The 18534-nt window shown below is 47.8% G+C and overlaps 1 protein-coding gene across 1 annotated transcript in view; it reads right to left on the bottom strand.

Annotated features, from left to right (window-relative positions):
• The window catches only part of LOC140198389 (leucine-rich repeat and calponin homology domain-containing protein 4-like), a 68689-nt gene that overhangs the window by 37486 nt on the left and 12669 nt on the right, over positions 1–18534 (bottom strand). The gene's annotated exons all lie outside the window — the stretch shown is intronic.

The following is an 18534-nucleotide window of genomic DNA, read 5'->3' as shown; positions in this document are numbered from 1 at the left end:
AGTTAACCTTTAGGGTGTTCTGCACAAGGACTCCCAAGTCCCTTTGCATCTCACATTTTTGGATTTTCTCCATTTAGAAAATAGCCTGCACATTTATTTCTACTACCAAAGTGCTTGACCATGTATTTTCCAACATTGTATTTCATTTGCCATTCTCTTGCCCATTCTCCTAGCCTGTCCTTCTGCATCCTACCTGTTTCCTCAATACAACCTGCCCCTCCAACAATTTTTATATCATCTGCAAACCTAGCAACAAAGCCATCTATTCCGTCATCTGAATCATTGATGGACAGCATAAAAAGCAGTGGCAACACTGACCCCTGCGGAACACCACTGGTCACTGGCAGCCAACCAGAAAAGGATCCTTTTATTCCCACTCGCTGCCTCCTACCAATTAGCCAATGCTCTAACCATGCCAGTAACTCTCCTACAAAACCATGGGCTCTTAACTTGGTAAGCAGCCCCATGTGTGCCATCTTGTCAAAGGCTTTCTGAAAGTCCAAATATACAAATTCCACTGCATCCCTTTTATCTATCCTATGTATAATCTCCTCAAAGAATTCCAACAGGTTTGTCAGGCAAGATTTTCTTTTAAGGAAACCATGCTGACTCTGTCCTATCTTGTCCTGTGTCACCAAGTACTCCATAACCTCATCCTTAACAATTGACTTCAACATCTCCCCAACCACTGAGGTCAGGCTCACAGGTCTATAATTTCCTTTCTGCTGTTTTCCTCCTTTCTTAAAGAGTGGAGTGAGATTTGCAATTTCCAGTCCTCTGCCACCATGCCAGAGCCCAATGATTTTTGAAAGATCATTACTAATGCCTCCACAATCTCTATCGCTATCTCTTTCAGAATCCTAGGGTGCGGTTCATCTGGTCCGGATGACTTATGTACCCTTAGGTCCTTCAGCTTTTTGAGCACCATCTCCCTTGTAATAGTAACTGTACTCACTTCTCTTCCCTTACTCCCTTTAACACCTGGCACACTGCAGGTGTCTGCCACAGCGAAGACTGATGCAAAATACACATTTAGTTCATCTGCCATCTCCTTGGCCCCTGTTATTATTTCTCTGGCTTCATTTCCAGCAGTTCGATATCACTCCTTTCTCTCTTTTTTTTACATACTTGAAAAAGCTTTTACTATCTACTTTGATATTATTCATCTTTTCCCTCCCAATGATTCTTTTAGTTGCTCTCTGTAGGGTTTTATAAGCTTCCCAATCCTCTATTTTCCTGCTAATTTTTGCTTTGCTGTGCTCTTTTGCTTTCACATTAGCTTTGACTTCCTTTGTCAGTCACGGTTGTACAATTTTGGCATTTGAGTATTTCTTCATTTTTGGAATACATCTATCCTGCACCTTCCTCACTTTTCTCAGAAATGCACACAATTGCTATTCTATTGTCATCCCTGTCAGCATCTCCTTCCAATTTACTTTGGCCAACTCCTCTCTCATACACTGTAATTTCCCTTACTCCACTGAAATACTGCTACATCAGACTTTACTTTCTCCCTATCAAATTTCAAGTTGAACTCAATCATATTGTGATCACTGCCTCCTAAGGGTTCTTTTACCTTAATCTCCCTAATCATCTCTGCTTCATTACATAATACCCAATCCAGTATGGCTGATCCCCTGGTAGGCTCAATGACACACTGCCCTGAAGAGCCATCTCATAGGCATTCAACAAACTGTCTCTGGAGATCCATTACCAACCTGATTTTCCCCAATTGACTCGCATGTTGAAATCTCCCATGACTATCACAACATTGCCCTTTTGACATGCCTGTTATATTTCATAAGACCATAAGATTTAGCCAGAGGGTCCTAGATTTGTGGAATTCGTTGCCACATACAGCTGTGGAGGCCCAATCATTCAGGGTGTTTAAGGAGGAGATTGACAGGTATCTAATTAGTCAGATTATCAAGGGATATGGGGAAAAAGCCGGAAATTGGAACTAGATGGGTGAATAGTTTAGCTCATGGGGGAGCTGCGCAGCAGACTTGATGGGCCGAATGGCCTACTTCTGCTCCTTTGTCTTGTGATCTTGTGAAGATATCAGAGCAGAATTAGGCCATTTGGCCCATCAAGTCTGCTCTGACATTCAATCATGGCTGATCCTTCTTTCCCCTCCTGTTGTAATCTGTGGTTCACATCCCAGCTACTATTAGGAGGTCTGTATATAACTGCCATCAGGATCCTTTTATCCTTGCAGTTTCTGAACTCAACCCATAAGGATTCACCATCTTCCGATCCCACGTCACATCTTTCTACTGATTTGATGCCATTCTTTACCAGCAGAGCCACACCACCCTTTATACCTACTTTCCTATCCCTCTGATACAACGTGTAACCTTCCGCTCCCAACTACAACCAGCCTTCAGCCGTGATTCAGTGATGGCCACAATACTATATCTGACGATCTGTAATAGTGCAACAAGATCATCCACCTTATTTCTTACACTCTGATACACCACTTCGTGTATTGCATTTGCTGCCCTTTTTGATTCTGCATCCCTAATGCACTGATACTCACCCTGCTGGCTGCAATTAAATCCTATCATCTGCCTGTCCTTCCTGACAGTCTGACTGCACGCGATCTTTGCTTTTTTTAACCATCCGTCCTATCCTGAGTCCCTTCACTCCGGCTCCCACCCCGCTGCCAAATTAGTTTAAACCCTCCCCAATAGCTCTAACCCATGAGAATATTGGTCCCCCTCGGGTTCAGGTGCAACCCGTCACTTTTGTACAGGTCATCCCTCCCCCAGAAGGGATCCCAATGATCCAAGAACCTGAAGCCCTGCCCCCTGCACCAGCTTCTCAGCCACACATTTGTCTGCCAAATCACCCTGTTTCTACCCTCACTGGCGTGTGGCACGGGCAGCAATCCAGAAATTACTACCCTGGAGGTCCTGCTTCTCAGATTCCTACCTAGTTCTCTAAATTGTCTTTTCAGGACCTCATTGCTTTTCCTTCCCATGTCATTGGTACCAATATGTACCACAACATCTGGCTGCTCCCCCTCCCTCTCCAAAATGTTGTGGACGGGATTCGAGATGTCCCCGACCCTGGAACCTGGGAGGCAACATACCATCCGGGTGTCCCGTTCATGCCCGCCGTAGCATTCCCCTGGGAGGTCATCCCCCACAAAAGTATCCAAAATAGTATATTTGTTTTCTCAGGGGAATGGCCACAGGGGTGCTCTGCACTAACTGCCTCTTCACATTTCCATTTCTCCTGACAGTCACCAGCTATTCATCTCCTTCAGGGTGACTATTTCCCTGTAACTCTGACCCTCGCTCTCCCGTACAAGCCGAAGGTCATCCAGCTGCTAGTCCAGATCCCTAACATGAACTTCGAGGAGCTGCAGCTGGATGCACTACACACAGCCACTGTACAGCTCCTCCTCGTGGAACCACCTCCTCCCCTCCACGTTCAGCTAAAACATACCCCACCCCCACAGACCATCCAATCATCCCTTCCCTGCTCAACAAAACATTGGTGCTATCCATATCCACCACCCTCCCCTTCACACAACCCCCTCCCTGTCCAACCTCACCCTCCCAGCCACTGTGCACACCCCAAACACTGTACACCCGCCTTCCAAACCAACTCACTACACCTTGGCTCAACTGCCAAATGCACCCCCCCCCCCGCCCCCCGACTAACCACCACGTACATCCTCTCCCTGTCCAGCCACTTCCTCCCATCCAACCACCACACACACACACACTCTTCCCAGCCATCAAATATCACCCCTCCTCAGGCTCAGGGGAGGACAGCAGTAACACTGGGGGTGAGGGGGGTGTCGGCAGTGACACAGGGCGATGGGTAGGCTGGACTGACAGCAGCGACATGGAGGGGGTGAGGGTGGGCATCAGTGACGTGGGCGTTGGGTAGGGCAGCAGCGACATGGGGAGGCGGCGGGCAGTGGAATTGAGACAAAGGGCAGAGGCGGGGACTGGATGGTGAGGACTATCAGGACTTAAACGTTATTGTCACATGTACGGAGATACAGTGAAAAGCTTGTCCTGCACACTGTTCGTACAGATCAGATCATTACACAGTGCACTGAGGTAGAACAAGGGAAAACAGTAACAAATGCTGAATCAAGTGTTACCGTTACAGAGAAAGTGCAGTGTCGGTAAACAATAAGCTGCAAAATGTGGGGGCGCATTCGGCCCTAATATGAGGGGAATGTCACAGGATTTTGACTTGAGCTGCAGAAACTTGTGTGTCAGTCAACTTCACGGGTGCTGGCCTCCCCAGCATCCAGGACATCTTCAAGGAGCGGTGCCTTAAAAAGGCAGCGTCCATCAATAAAAACCCTCATCACCCAGGACATGCCCTCTTCTCATTGTTACCATCAGGAAGGAGGCACACACTCAACAATTCAGGAACAGCTTCTTCACCTCTGCCATCAGATTTCTTACCCTGGTGAGTGAGTGAACGAGTGAGTATATACACACATCTTAAAAAGGCAGCGTCCATCAATAAAAACCCTCATCACCCAGGACATGCCCTCTTCTCATTGTTACCATCAGGAAGGAGGCACACACTCAACAATTCAGGAACAGCTTCTTCACCTCTGCCATCAGATTTCTTACCCTGGTGAGTGAGTGAACGAGTGAGTATATACACACATCTGCCCCCGACCCCCCCCCCCAGCAAATGCCCCTCCACCTGTGCACACACATAGTAATAAAACCTGCTGGTTACTATGAGACAGGAGCTGCCCTTGAGCATGGTGGTATGTGCTTCAGGCTCTTGCACGTTCTGCCCGATCGGGCGGCAGGGGGAGGGATGTCCAGGGTGGGTGAAGGTCTTTGATTAAGCCAGCTGCTTTACTGAGGCAGTGAGGTGTAGACAGAGCCTGTGGAGGCTGGTTTCCACTGACACGTGCTGGGCAGTGAGACTGTGAGAAGAGCCTTGGCCGGGGCGGGAGGGAACCACAACTTCTGTCACCAGAAGTGCAACCACAGGACGGAGGGGACGGACAGGAAATGTGCTGTCCTGCGAGACTCTGGCAGCTCCTACGGGCCAGAGATTCACAAGGCCACAACAGAGATCCTCGTTCCAGGGGCGCTATGCAAGGAAAAGAATAAGAGGGGGGAGGATTGGGAGATCAGAACGTCAGAGATCAAGGGGAAGGATGCCATTTGGCCCCTCGTGCCTGCTGCAGGATCACAACCATCCTCGCACTCTCCAAGTCCACACAGTCGTGATAGATCCAGTCACCTGTTAATCTTTTTGGAAAGAACAGGGATCCTGTCTCCACAACCTCTGCTCTAGGTGAGACCATTCCTCCTCTTTAGAACTAAACGGCCAACCCCTTATCCTGAGAGTGATCCTGGATCCTAGACCCTAGACCACTTCAGGACCACCCTTCCCTGTACCAGCATGTCTAGCCCTGGAGGAGAGCTTCACTCTGTGTCTGACCCCAGGAGTGTGTGATGGGACAGTGTGGAGAGAGCTTCACTCTGTGTCTGACCCCAGGAGTGTGTGATGGGACAGTGTGGAGGAGAGCTTCACTCTGTGTCTGACCCCAGGAGTGTGTGATGGGATGATGTGGAGGAGAGCTTCACTCTGTGTCTGACCCTGGGAGTGCGTGATGGGACAGTGTGGAGAGAGATTCACTCTGTCTGACACTGGGAGCATGTGATGGGACAGTGTGGAGGGAGCTTCACTCTGCGTCTGACCCCGGGAGTGTGTGATGAGACAGCGTAGAGGGAACTTCACTGTGTCTAACCCCGGGAGTGTGTGATGGGACAGTGTGGAGAGAGATTCACTCTGTGTCTGACCTCAGGAGTGTGTGATGGGATCATGTGGAGGGAGATCCACTGTGTTTGACCCCGGGAGTGTGTGATAGGAATGTGTGGAGGGAGATTCACTCTGTGTCTGACCCCGGGAGTGTGTGATGGGACAGTGTAGAGGGAACTTCACTGTGTCTGACCCCGGGAGTGTGTGATGGGACAGTGTGGAGAGAGATTCACTCTGTGTCTCACCTCAGGAGTGTGTGATGGGATGATGTGGAGGGAGATCCACTGCGTTTGACCCCGGGAGTGTGTGATAGGAATGTGTGGAGGGAGATTCACTCTGTGTCTGACCCCGGGAGTGTGTGATGGGACAGTGTAGAGGGAACTTCACTGTGTCTGACCCCGGGAGTGTGTGATGGGACAGTGTGGAGAGAGATTCACTCTGTGTCTGACCTCAGGAGTGTGTGATGGGATGATGTGGAGGGAGATCCACTGCGTTTGACCCCGGGAGTGTGTGATAGGAATGTGTGGAGGGAGATTCACTCTGTGTCTGACCCCGGGAGTGTGTGATGGGACAGTGTAGAGGGAACTTCACTGTGTCTGACCCTGGGAGTGTGTGATGGGAACAAGTAGAGCAGGGGTTCCCAGCCTTGGGTCTATGAACTTTGCAGTTCATGTAGGGTACCATAGTTTAAAAAAGGTTAGGAAAAGAGAGCTTCCTAACCTTGGGAAGGTAAGGAACTCTGTATCCAACATTCTGAAGTGCAGAAATTCCCAAAGGAAAGATTTGAGTCCTCCCAGAAGACCGTTATGGCAAAACTTGCAACAGCGCTTTCCAAAGGAAGGCAGAATTGATCTCAGTGTTGGAACTGGAGTCTTTGCTGTTTTAGAGCGGTTTCCCTTTTTGTGACGCCTTCTATCTACTTTCCAGAGAAGGACACGCATCCCTGAACAAAGTCTTTGCTCCCACTGCCGTGATCAAAGGTTACTCAGTGGATGTTGGCAGTTGTCCCAAATATCAAGGTCAGGGTGTGGGTCAGGGGTTATACAACTCCTTGCTGTTGGATAAATATGTACATTCCTCAAAGGGTGCTCTCGGTGCTCTTTCTCCCCCCGCGCTCGGCACAGGCACAGAAGCTGCCTTTGTGTATGGATAGTCAGTAGATACAATAATCCCTTGAGGCTGAACCGGCCCAGAGCCAGGCTCCATCCCTGCTCAGTCTCTGCAACCAGTCCAGCCTCTTCCCCAGAGCAGCCCCCCCCCACCCCCAATGCCCACACAGTGAAGAAAAGCTCTGATCATAGGAATATAGCAGTCAATTTATGCACAATTAGCTCCGAGAAACACCAAAGGTTCACCCCGATCCATATGATACTGTGGCCCACCACCACGGGAACTGACCACCGTGACAGAGACCAAGATGCAGCAACAACAGAGTCTGGAAGACCCACACTCAATGGTTTAGGAACAGCTTTTTCCCTTCTACCATCAGATTTTTTTAAACAGTCCCTGGTCTTGTTTTGAACAATCTCCAGTGGAATCCAGCCCTTTAGGACCAGTACATTTTAGCCCAATTACGCAGATGCCCCAATTGGCCAAAGTTTCATGGAAATGGTATAATGAGACAAAGTACCACTTAATTGAGGAAAAATTTGTGTATTTAAATGAAATACAGAACAAATTAGAACACTACCAATGCTACTAGAATACTATAAAACTGCATTAATTCCTGATCGTTATAACAAAGAACATAGTAATGTTGTGCTGACCATGTAACCTACTCCAGAGACTGCCCAGTTATGCTGGCGTTCTTTTGATTGACTGTAAATGAACAAAATCAATGCAGACACCTCATGCAGCTACTGGACTGCCTTCATACAATGCTTTAGCCAATTACATCCTTCAGATCCTCATTCTTATTGAAACATTCAAGATGATCGGAATCAGATTTAACATCACCAGCAGATGTTGTGAAATTTGTGGTTATGCAGTACAACGTGATAGATAATAATAAAAACCGAGTTAAAGTAAATCTTTAACATCCTAAGGATAGTTAGTGCAGAAAGAAAAAATAAAGGTCATGAGGTAGTGAATGTGGGTTCAACGTCCATTTTGAAATCTGAAGGCAGAGGGAAGAGAAGCTGTTCCCGAATTGCTGAGTGTGCTTTCAGGCTCCTGTACCTCACCCCAGACGGTTGATGATACTTTCAGATTGTTCACAGTTCCTAACTTGAAGTATTGAACTTGTTCCATTTTCACTCCCGGCCTTTTCTGGCATTTCCAAGCTTGAATGCTTAAACCACAGTGAGCAAAACAGCTCTGAATTGTCTGCTTATTACTCGCCAATGATCAGTGACAAAAATCACTGCTTTTTGAATACAATCATGTAAGTGACACTATTTAAAAACTGCTCACTCCAAGCACAATGTAGTGTCTCAGTCACATGACGTGCACGCGACTGACACGAGTTAGAAACTGTTTGGCATCAGTCTCCTGTCCCAATAGTGTCCTCAATAAATGAAGGGAATCCTAGCGATTCTGTTCTCAAATAAACGGCTGCCCTGAATTACCGATGGCCCAATTAACATAAATACACTGTATTTATTTTATGGAACACACACAAAATGCTGGAGGAACTCAGCAGATCAGGCAGGAGCTATGGAGGGGAATATGTAGTCGACATTTCTCATTGAGATCCATTAGGATTTGTGTGCTGATGAAGGATCTCGGCCCAAAATGTCAACTGTTTATTCCCCTCCATGAATGCTGCCTGACCTGCAGAATTCCTAAAATATTTTGTATTTGCTCTGGATTTCCAGTATCTGCAGAATCTCATGTCATTTATTCTTTTAACTGTAACTTAAAGCAATTTTATGTATTACACTGTACTGCTGCCACTAAACAATGAATTTCATGACACGACATAGTAACAACAAATCTGACTCTGATTTTGATGCAATTCCCTCCTCCCTGCAAGTGGTTGGAGCTGAGTCGACTTCACCCCAGACAGACAGATACGGCACATGGGGAGCCAGGCAATGTATCACCGGGTGCAGTCCCTGCACCCCAAGGTGCAGCCACACCTACATCTCAGCTCCAGGGAGCCCCCTACTCACCACAAGGTCATCTCTACGTCAGGAGATCCTGGGACTTTAGCAAATTTCTGTGGATTACTGGGGCATTCTGACTGGTTACATCACCATCTAGTACGGAGAGGGGCCACCGCAAAGGATCAGAACAAGCTGACAGGGTTGCAAGCGTAGCCTTGCTCCATCAAAGGTACCAGCCTCCCCAGCAATGGGGACATCTTCAAAAGGTGATGTCTCAAGGAAGTGCTTGAGGACCCTCACCATCCAGGACACATCCTTTTCTCATCGCCACCATCAGGAGGCAGTACAGGGTCCCGAACACACACACTCAGTGCGGAGGGCAAGGAGCCAATAATCAATGAACCAATGGACACTACCGCACAGCTTATTTATTTTTTTTAAAAACACATTTCTCATTATAACTACTGCTACGACACAAATTCTGAGGCACGTATCAGTGATAATAAACCGAATTCTGATCCATGTGGCAGTCCCGAGGAGACTGTTGATTCCAGGGATTGGTGGGGGGGGGGGGACGGTCTGTACCTGCCCCCTCGCTCACAGGCAGTCAGCAGAGGACAAATTCTGTAACTCCAGGCCCCCGTCACACTTCAAAAATACTCGGCAGCTGCTGGTGCATCTGTCTGTAGCCGAGCAACGGAGGGCGTGAATTCCACAGGGCAGCAACTCAACCCCACCCCTCCTCCTGGTTCCGACCCCCGCTGGGAGAAGGGGCACAGAGAGGGCAGTCTAAAACTGTTGGGCACAGGGGAAAGGAGAGCGGCTTCAGGAAGATCTGTGAGGCAACCTTTCCCCACACTGACGGTACAGGGAAGTGCTGCCAGAGCAGGCATGATTCATCAACGTGTGGACAAGTACGTACAGGGTGCTTGGGGCCAACACGAGAAAATGCAACGAGGTTAGGTGTGCACTTTGGTCAGCATGAAGTTGCTGGGCCGAACTGCCCGTCTCCATGGACAGTGACATAACAGGACAGTGCAGAGTTAATGGCCGGACCCTGAACAGTGCGGAACGATCTTGGGGTCCTGGTCCACAGCTCCCTGAGTGTGGCTGGGCAGGTAGACAGTGTGAAAGGCAGCCTGTGATGTGCTCACTTTTACAAGGCAGGGCAGACCCTTCAGCCCAACCAGTCCGTGCTAACCACACTCAGCCAATCCTAATTTCCTGTGTTTGGCCCATATCCCTCCAAACCTGTGTACTTCTCAAATGACACAACTATTCCTGTCTCAACCACTTCCTTTGGCAGCTTGTTCTATACACTCCCCACCCTCTGAGTGAAAAAGTTGCCCCTCCGGTCACTTTTAAATAGAAAAACATAGAAACACTGAAAACCTACAGCACAATACAGGCCCTTCAGCCCACAATGCTGTGCCAAACATGTCCTTACTTTAGAAATTACCTAGGCTTTACCCATATCCCTCTACTTTTCTAAGCTCCATGTACCTATCCAGGAGTCTCTTAAAAGACCCTATCATATCCACCTCCACCACCGTTGCTGGCAGCCCATTCCACGCACTCACCACTCTCTGCATAAAAAAACTTAGCCCTGACATCTCCTCTGTACCTACTTCCAAGCACCTTAAAACGGTGCCCTCTCGTGCTACCCATTTCAGCACTAGGAAAAAGCCTCTGACTATCCACATGATCAATGCCCCTCATCATCTTATACACATCTGTCAAGTCACCTCTCATCCTCTTGTCACTTCAAGGAGAAAAGGCTGAGTTCACTCAACCTGTTTTTATAAGGCATGCTCCCCAGTCCAGGCAACATCCTTATAAATCTCCTCTGCACCCTTTCTATGGTTTCCACATCCTTCCTGTAGCGAGGTGACCAGAACTGAGCACAGTGCTCCAAGTGAGGTCTGGTCAGGGTCCTATAATGTTACCCCCACTCACTGTAAATCTATATACCCTAAATTTCCCCTAATCTGGGGAAACCTACCTTACTGTTCATGTCTCTCTTTACATTTAAAACACTTGTTGTACTGATTATCCTCAGCTCCAAGGAATAAAGACTCAGTCTGCCCAACTTCTCCCTGTAACACAGGTCCTTAAGTCTCAGCAACATCCTTCTAAATCTTCTCTTCACTCCTTCCAGTTTAACCACATCCTTCCTATAACAGGGTGACCAAAATAAATAAATCACTATGTATCGCTATAAATAAACTGGCATGTTTCATTTAATAAAATAACTGAATGAACCAGTACTCAGCACTCCAAGTACAACCTCACCAACGACTTATACAACTGCAACTCCTACACTCAGTGCCCTGACTGATGAAGACCAGTGTGCTAAACACCTTTTTCACCACCCTGCCTACCGTGGCACCACTTTCAATGAACTATGTGTTCATCCTCCTCGTCCCTCTGTTCCATTACACTCCCTCGTGCTCTACCATTCATAGTACAAGTCCTACACTCGTTTGACTTTCCAAAGTGCATCACCTCACTCATTGGTATTGAAATCCATTTGCAACTCCTCGGCACACTTCTCTAATTGATCAATACCCCCGTGATCTACAATAACCCTCCTCACTCTCGACAACACCTCCTAATTCTGTGTCACCACCAACTTAGTGATCAATGTAGAAAGAGAGCAGAATATGTCCAGAAAGCGGCAGACTACACGGAATGATCAGCTGTTTAGTTTAGTTGGTCCCCACAATAAGAATGAAGTCCCAAAGGCAGCAGCAATGTAACTGATCCATTCAACTGGTTTGGAGCTGAAGGTCGAGAGGGAAATCAAGGGAACTCCCTCATTAATGGAGACCAGGTGATCTTAGGAATAGATGCTGAAAAGCTCCGAGTTATTGGACGACGTTGAGCAGGATGGGAGACAGGGTCAGCTGGCTTTGAGACAGAGACATAGATCATTACAGGCCCTTTGACCAATAGTGCCACCCTATTATTCTGCCTGCTCCCACTGACCATAGGACCACACTCCTGTCATCCATGTACTTATCCAAACTCTCTTAAACGTTGCAATCGTACCCACATCCACCACTTCCTCTGGAAGATCCTTCCACACTCTTACCGCCCTCCGATTGAAGTTCCACATCATGTTCCCTTGAACAGTTCACCTTTCACCCTTAACCGATGACCTCTAGTTCAAGTCTCACCCAACCTGAGGGGAAAAAGTCTTCTTGCATCCACCCTATCTATACCCCTCAATTTTAATAATCTGTCAAATCTCCTATCCTCCAAGGTATAAAGTCTTAAACCTATTCAAACTTTACGTATTCCTCTGGACCACAAGTCCTAGCAACATCCTTGTACATTTCCTCTGTACACTTTCAATCTTATTGATGTCTTTGCTGTATCAATGCACGTTTTGAACAGAAGAGAGTGGGAATGTCACCACCCACCCTGATAGACTCGGGTGCACTGAAGACTACAGTCACCATCATGGACGCGAGATCAATCTTCTGGAAGGTGAACCCGAAGAGACCATCAGGCCCGGGTATTGTCTCTAGCCACATCTTTCAACCTTGTGCAGACCAGCTGGCGGAGGTATTTGCAGACATTTTTAACTTCTCCCTGCTTCAGGCTGTGGCTTCGTCTTGCTTTAAGACGATCACCATCATCCCAGAACCCAAGAAAAACAAGATGCTGTAACAACTACCACACAAGGGCTCTGCTGGTCACGGCACACAGCTTTCCAGACAACCTCGATCCACGGTAATTCGCGTAACGCTGAAACATGTCTACAGTGAATAGGAACTCCCTGGCTCTCCAATCATTCCTGATGCAGCTGGACAGTACAAACACCCATGTCAGACTACGGTCTGACTGCACCTCTGCCTTCTCTACTATTCTTTCCAAGCAAACTCATCACCAAACTCCAGACCCTCGGTAACTGCATCCTTGATTTCCTGATCAACAGAATGCAACCAGCCAGGATGGGCAGCAACACCTTGGCCACGATTATTCTAAACACCGCTGCTCCACAAGGTTGAGCCCTTGGTCCCGTACCCTCCTCCCTGTACACTCACACGTGTGGCCAGGTTCTTCTCTAAGTTACAAGTTTCATGTATCGGCGGTTACGTTGTAGATCACATACATATACACACATACACTAAATAAATTAAATTAGAGCAAATATACAGTGTGAGGAAGTGTTCACGGGTTCAATGTCCATTCAGAAATTGGATGGCAGAGGGGAAGAACTGAGTGTGCACCTTCAGGCTTCTGTACCTCCTTCCTGACTGTAGCAATGAGAAGAGGGCATGTCTTGGGTGATGGGAGTCCTTAATGATGGTCGCCGCTTTCCTGAGGAACTGATCCTTGAAGATGTCCAGGATACTACAGAGGCTAGTACCCATGATGGAGCTGACCAAGTTTACAACTCTGTCGTTTACTTTGATCCTGTGCAGTGCCACCCCCACACCAGTGATGAAGCCAGTCAGAATTCTCTTCACAAATATTTGAGAGTGCTTTTGGTGACCAATCTCCTGAAACTCCTGATGAAATGTAACTGCTGTCTTTCCTTCTTTACAGCTGTATTGATATGTTGGGTTAGCATACGAGTGTAATTAGCTCGGCCAACATTGTGGGCTGAATGGCCTGTTTCCCATTTTATGGAAAGCCAGGCAGGGCTGGTCACATGAACAAACACGGCACCTGGGTCCCACAAAGGTGCTGTCTGCGGGGCGTGCTCCCCCTCTGCAGTGAGTGCTGTGTTTGAGTTGTCCTGGGATTGGCCATCATTCCAGTAAATTCCAGGATCCAGAGAGGATATTCCCATTTACACCGAGCAGCAATTTATTTCTTCAACTATCTGGCATCGCAGTTGGATTGCTTCCTGAATCATCTCCTGCTATTGTTCAGTGGGTCCAGCGGGCAGGAACAATGTGTGGGAACCTTTCAACCCTCCCTCCTTCAACAATTAACACTATCTGCAACTGGCCAACAATCCAGTGATTGAGGCAATAGTAACACACCATATTTCCCTCATGTTTCTGCTTTAGGCTCAATAAGCACATCCTGTTTCCCAGCTTTGCTGCCTCCATGCATACACCAGTACCTATCCCCACCCCTTGTTACCAGCATCCATCCTAATCCTGGGCCCTGGTCACCTACCCAAACCCCAAAGCAAGTACACCCGCACCCCGCCCCCCCCCCCAACATTTCACCAGCATCTAGCCCAACCCTGACCTCGCCCTCTCTCCACTCAGACCTTCTCAAGCCCCTGGATCAAGCACAGCCCCCCTGTACGCAAGGATCCATCCCCACCATGAGCCCTGGGTACCACTCCTCTCTCTGGCCTTCCCCAGCCCTGACCGGCTACTGCTTTTAAAACTGGACTTGTTTACACACGGACCATGAGACAAAGTTAGACCATTTGGTCCATCAAGTCTGCTCCATCATGGCTGATTTATTTTCCCTGAACTCCATTCTCCCGCTTTCTCCTATAACTTCTAATCCTTACTAATCAAGAACCTATCAACTTCCACTTTAAAGATAACCAAAGACTTGGCCTCTACAACCATTTGTGACAACAAGCTCCACAGATTCACCACCCTCTGGCTTAAGAAATTCCTCCACATCTCTGTTCTAAAGGGATATTCTTGTATTCTGAGGCTGTGCCCTCTGGTCCCACTATTAGAAACATCCTCTCCACATCTATTGTCTAGGCCTTTAAATATTTCAGACACCACACACACGGCGAGCAGGCGTTCACTCCTCCCCTCAAACCATCTCTGATTTCACTCCAGCCTCAACCCCGCCTACCTTCCCCCTTCTGCCTTGAGCACATTCCAACCCCACACCCGCCTCCTGTGGAAACTTTCAACCCCTCTATTACTGAAGATCTCTCAAAGATGTGCCTTGAGCACAATTCAAGTCTCTGCTCCAACCCCAGTGGGTGAAAATCAGCCCTCAGGAGTGAAGTAATGTCTTCATCTCTGCCATTGTTCTGGAGGACTCCCTCTCCCCCACCCACCCAGTTAACACCCCTCAGTATTTCTTTGTCCCAGTCCCTCCCTCTCATCATTTGAAGCTCAGCAGGTAGAAGCCCACCCTGTCCAAGTCTTCTTCAGCCAGCCTCCTATTCCATTATCGCCCAGTGCTGACATCTCAGAACCACAAGACTGCGGAGATTTGGCACGACTCAAAAACTTTAACAAACATCTATAGATGTGGTACGTAAACTGTACAGACTGGCTACGTTACGGTCTGGTATGGAAATACCAATGCCTTTGAATGGAAAATCCTACAAAAGGCAGTGGATTCGGCCCAGTGCATCACAGATAAAGCTACAAAGCACATCTACATGAAACACTGTCGTAGGAAAGCAGCATCCATCATCGGGGACCCCCACCACCCAGGACATGCTCTCTTCTCGCTGCTGCCATCAGGTAGAAGGTACAAGAGCCTCAAGACTCACACCACCAGGTTCAAGAACGGTTGCTACCCCTCAACCATCAGGCTCTTAAACAAAAGCCCAGTGAGTGATAACTACACTCATCCATTGAAATGTTCCTACAACCAATGATCTCACTTTAAGGACTCTTATTATTTCATGTTCTCTTCTTAATCTTCCTCCCAGAGAAAGGAACTCAAAAACAAAAGGGCGCAGGCCTAAGGCTGATTTATACCTGTGCATCAAATGTACGCCGTAGGTACGGCATAGCCGCGTACCCTACGCTGAACCCTATGCTGTAGCCCAATGTGCACCTCTCCCAAAATGTAACTACGCGTCGCGGACCGCAACAACTGCGATCAGCCCGCTTGGTAGCATCGCATTTCCTCTTACGCTGCAATAGCTTCCCATTGGGCGACTGTAGGCCAGGGAAGCAACTCTGGCTGCAATGCTTTCCAAAAAACTTTGCAGACCTCTGAAATTATGGAGGGCCCTGAGCTTGACGCCAGTTTGTAGCTAGCTGCTACAGCCTGTTAACTTCCACCTGAAGCTAAAACTCCAATGATGATTGCCAGTCTCTGAATATACTGCGCATACACTGATGCAAAATAAATAGTTGGAGAAGATGAACCAAATCGTCAAATCTACCTGCCGACATCCGAAAATATTTGAAATACATTTTCTCATCCATGTCTCTCAGTGGCCGGACAAACACAGAAAATTCAACCTCCTTCAGTTTCAGTCACCATTGTTTGAAGTTTAAGTCTCTTCGTGTTGAGTTTCAACATGAAGGAACTCAACACAGTGGCACAGAAACCTCACTGCCAACTAGTGCTTTGGCGGTGAATTGCAGAGAGATGCAGATACACCAACGCACAAGTATAAATGCTCACAACGGCACAGCCCACTTGCATAGGCTATGGCACAAGCTAGTACACACAAGTATAAATCAGTCTTCAGAGTGAGGGGAGAGATAGAAGAGAGACCTAGGGGACAGTGTGTGGCAGATAGTGTAATGCTTTACAGTGCCAGCGACACTGGTTCAATTTCTGTCACTCTCTGTAAGGAGTTTATCCATTCTCCCTGGGACTGCGTGGTACTCTGTTTTCCTCCCACATTCCAAAGAATGGGCTAGGGTTAGAAAAATAGACAGATATATGCTTTATTGACCCCCAAGGAAATTACAGTGTCACTGAGGTATCACAACTGCACAGATATACAAATATCAGAAGTAAGAGAGAATAACAAATGTTACCACAAACAGTCTAGCAGGAGGGGTCATCACTTCCCCGGCTATAGGTTGACTCATTATAGAGCCTGATGGCCGAGGGCAAGAATGAGCAGCACAGTTGACTTAGTCTGTTACTCGAAGTGCTCCTCCGTTCAGCCAGGGTGGCAGGCAAGGGGTGAGAAACATTGCCCATAATTGCCAGGATTTTCCTAGGAGTCCTTTGTTCCACCAAAGACTCCAGTGTGACCAGTTTGACTCCTATAACAGAGACAGCCTTTCTATCAGTTTATTGAGCCTGTTGGCATCGCAAGTGTTGATGTCATTGCCCCAGCACACCACCACATAGAAGATTGTCCTGGTGACAACAGACTGGTAGAACATGTGAAGGAGAGGCCTGCATACTCCAAAGGACCTCAGTCTCCTCAGGAAGTAGAGGCAACTCTGACCCTTCTTGTACACAGCCTCTGTTTTGGTGCTCTACTCAAGTCTGTCATCCAACTGTACCCTCAGGTACTTGTAGGTCCTCAGCACATCCACTTTCTCACCATCAATAGTAACAGGGAACAGTGCAGGCTTGGTCTTCCTAAAATCCATCACCATCTCCTTCATCTCACTGATGTTGAGCTGCAGCTGATTCAGCTTGCACCATTTGACAATGTCCTCCACCAGGGCCCTGTATTCATCCTCCCAACTACTGCTGAGTCATCAGAGAATTTCTGCGGATGACATGACTCAGTGTTGTATCTGAAGTTTACCCAATGTGGCCTATGCCAGATAGTGCCCTTCTCTAGCCTGTACCCCACCCCCTTCCCTCAGCAGGGTCAATGCATGGAATAACACCGAGCCCAGGCTGAGAGTCTTCCCAACTGAGGCTGCAAACCATGACACCACTCAGGCCGGAGGGTGGGAGACATGGCCCTGGAGGACCTTACCCACCTCACTCATGGAATCCTGGCTAGTGCTACACAGCAAGATCCCAGGGAAGTGGCAGTGCTGATAATGGCTCCCGCAGGAAACAGAAGCCAGTCATTAGGCTCTTCAAACCTGATCCCCCATTAGTCACAGACTCCACACTGACCTGTCCTCTCAACGCCACTCACATCCAGAAACCCACCGACTACTCTCGCCAGTCTGAGGGAAAACATTTTTCTCCTTTGCTACTGCTACACCCTCCCACCCAGAATCAGAGCCATATTTAATATAGGTTGTGAAGTTTGTTGTTACGCAGCAGCAGTACCTTGCAATATATAATTTAAAAAAACTAAATTACAGTAAACATTAAGTAGTGCAAAAAGAGAAAAATAGTGAGGTAGTGTTCATGAGTTCAGTGTCCATTCAGAAATCTGATGGCAAAGGGGAAGAGGCTGTTCCTGAATCACTGAGTGTGTGCCTTCAGGCTCCTGTACCTCCTTCCTGATGGTAGCAATGAGAAGAGGGCATGTCCTGGGTGATGGGGGCTCTTAATTATGGATGCTGTCTCTTCAGGGCATCGCCCCTTGAAGACGTCCTGGATGCCTAGGGACCCAGGGGAAAAACATCCTGTCTGTTTTGAGGAGATTTCCTCTCATTTGTCTGGAGAATTCACAGGAACAGGCCCTTCAGCCCATTATGTTGTGCCAAATTAATTAACTAGCAATCAAATGCTGAACACAATCTGCCACACCCCTCTATTCCCTGCACATTCACCTGCCGAAGAGCTGGTTCCTGGTCACTTGCCATATCTGCCTCTACCACCACCCCTGGCAGCACAGTCCAGCACCCTCTACTCTCAGTGCAACAATAAAAAACTTGCCCTGTACATTTCCTTTGAACTTGGCCCCTCTCTGGGGCAAGTTTAAATACATGCATTTCTCTGGTTTTAAGGCATTTCAACCCTAGGAAAAAGATACTGACTGACAACTCTACCCGTGCCCCTCACAACAGACTGCCATCACATCTTTTCAGTCTCTGCTGCTCTAGAGAAAACAAACAACCTTGTTCAATCTCTCCTCTTCTAATCCAGGCAGCGTCCTGGTAGACCTCTTGCTCACCTTCTCCACACCCTTCCTGTAATGGGGTGGACAGAATTTAAT

The sequence above is a fragment of the Mobula birostris genome, chromosome 5 (assembly GCF_030028105.1).
Source record: "Mobula birostris isolate sMobBir1 chromosome 5, sMobBir1.hap1, whole genome shotgun sequence".
NCBI classification, from domain to species: Eukaryota; Metazoa; Chordata; class Chondrichthyes; order Myliobatiformes; family Myliobatidae; genus Mobula; species Mobula birostris.
Note: the sequence above shows the minus strand (reverse complement) of the source record. Positions and strands in the feature narration are given on the sequence as shown.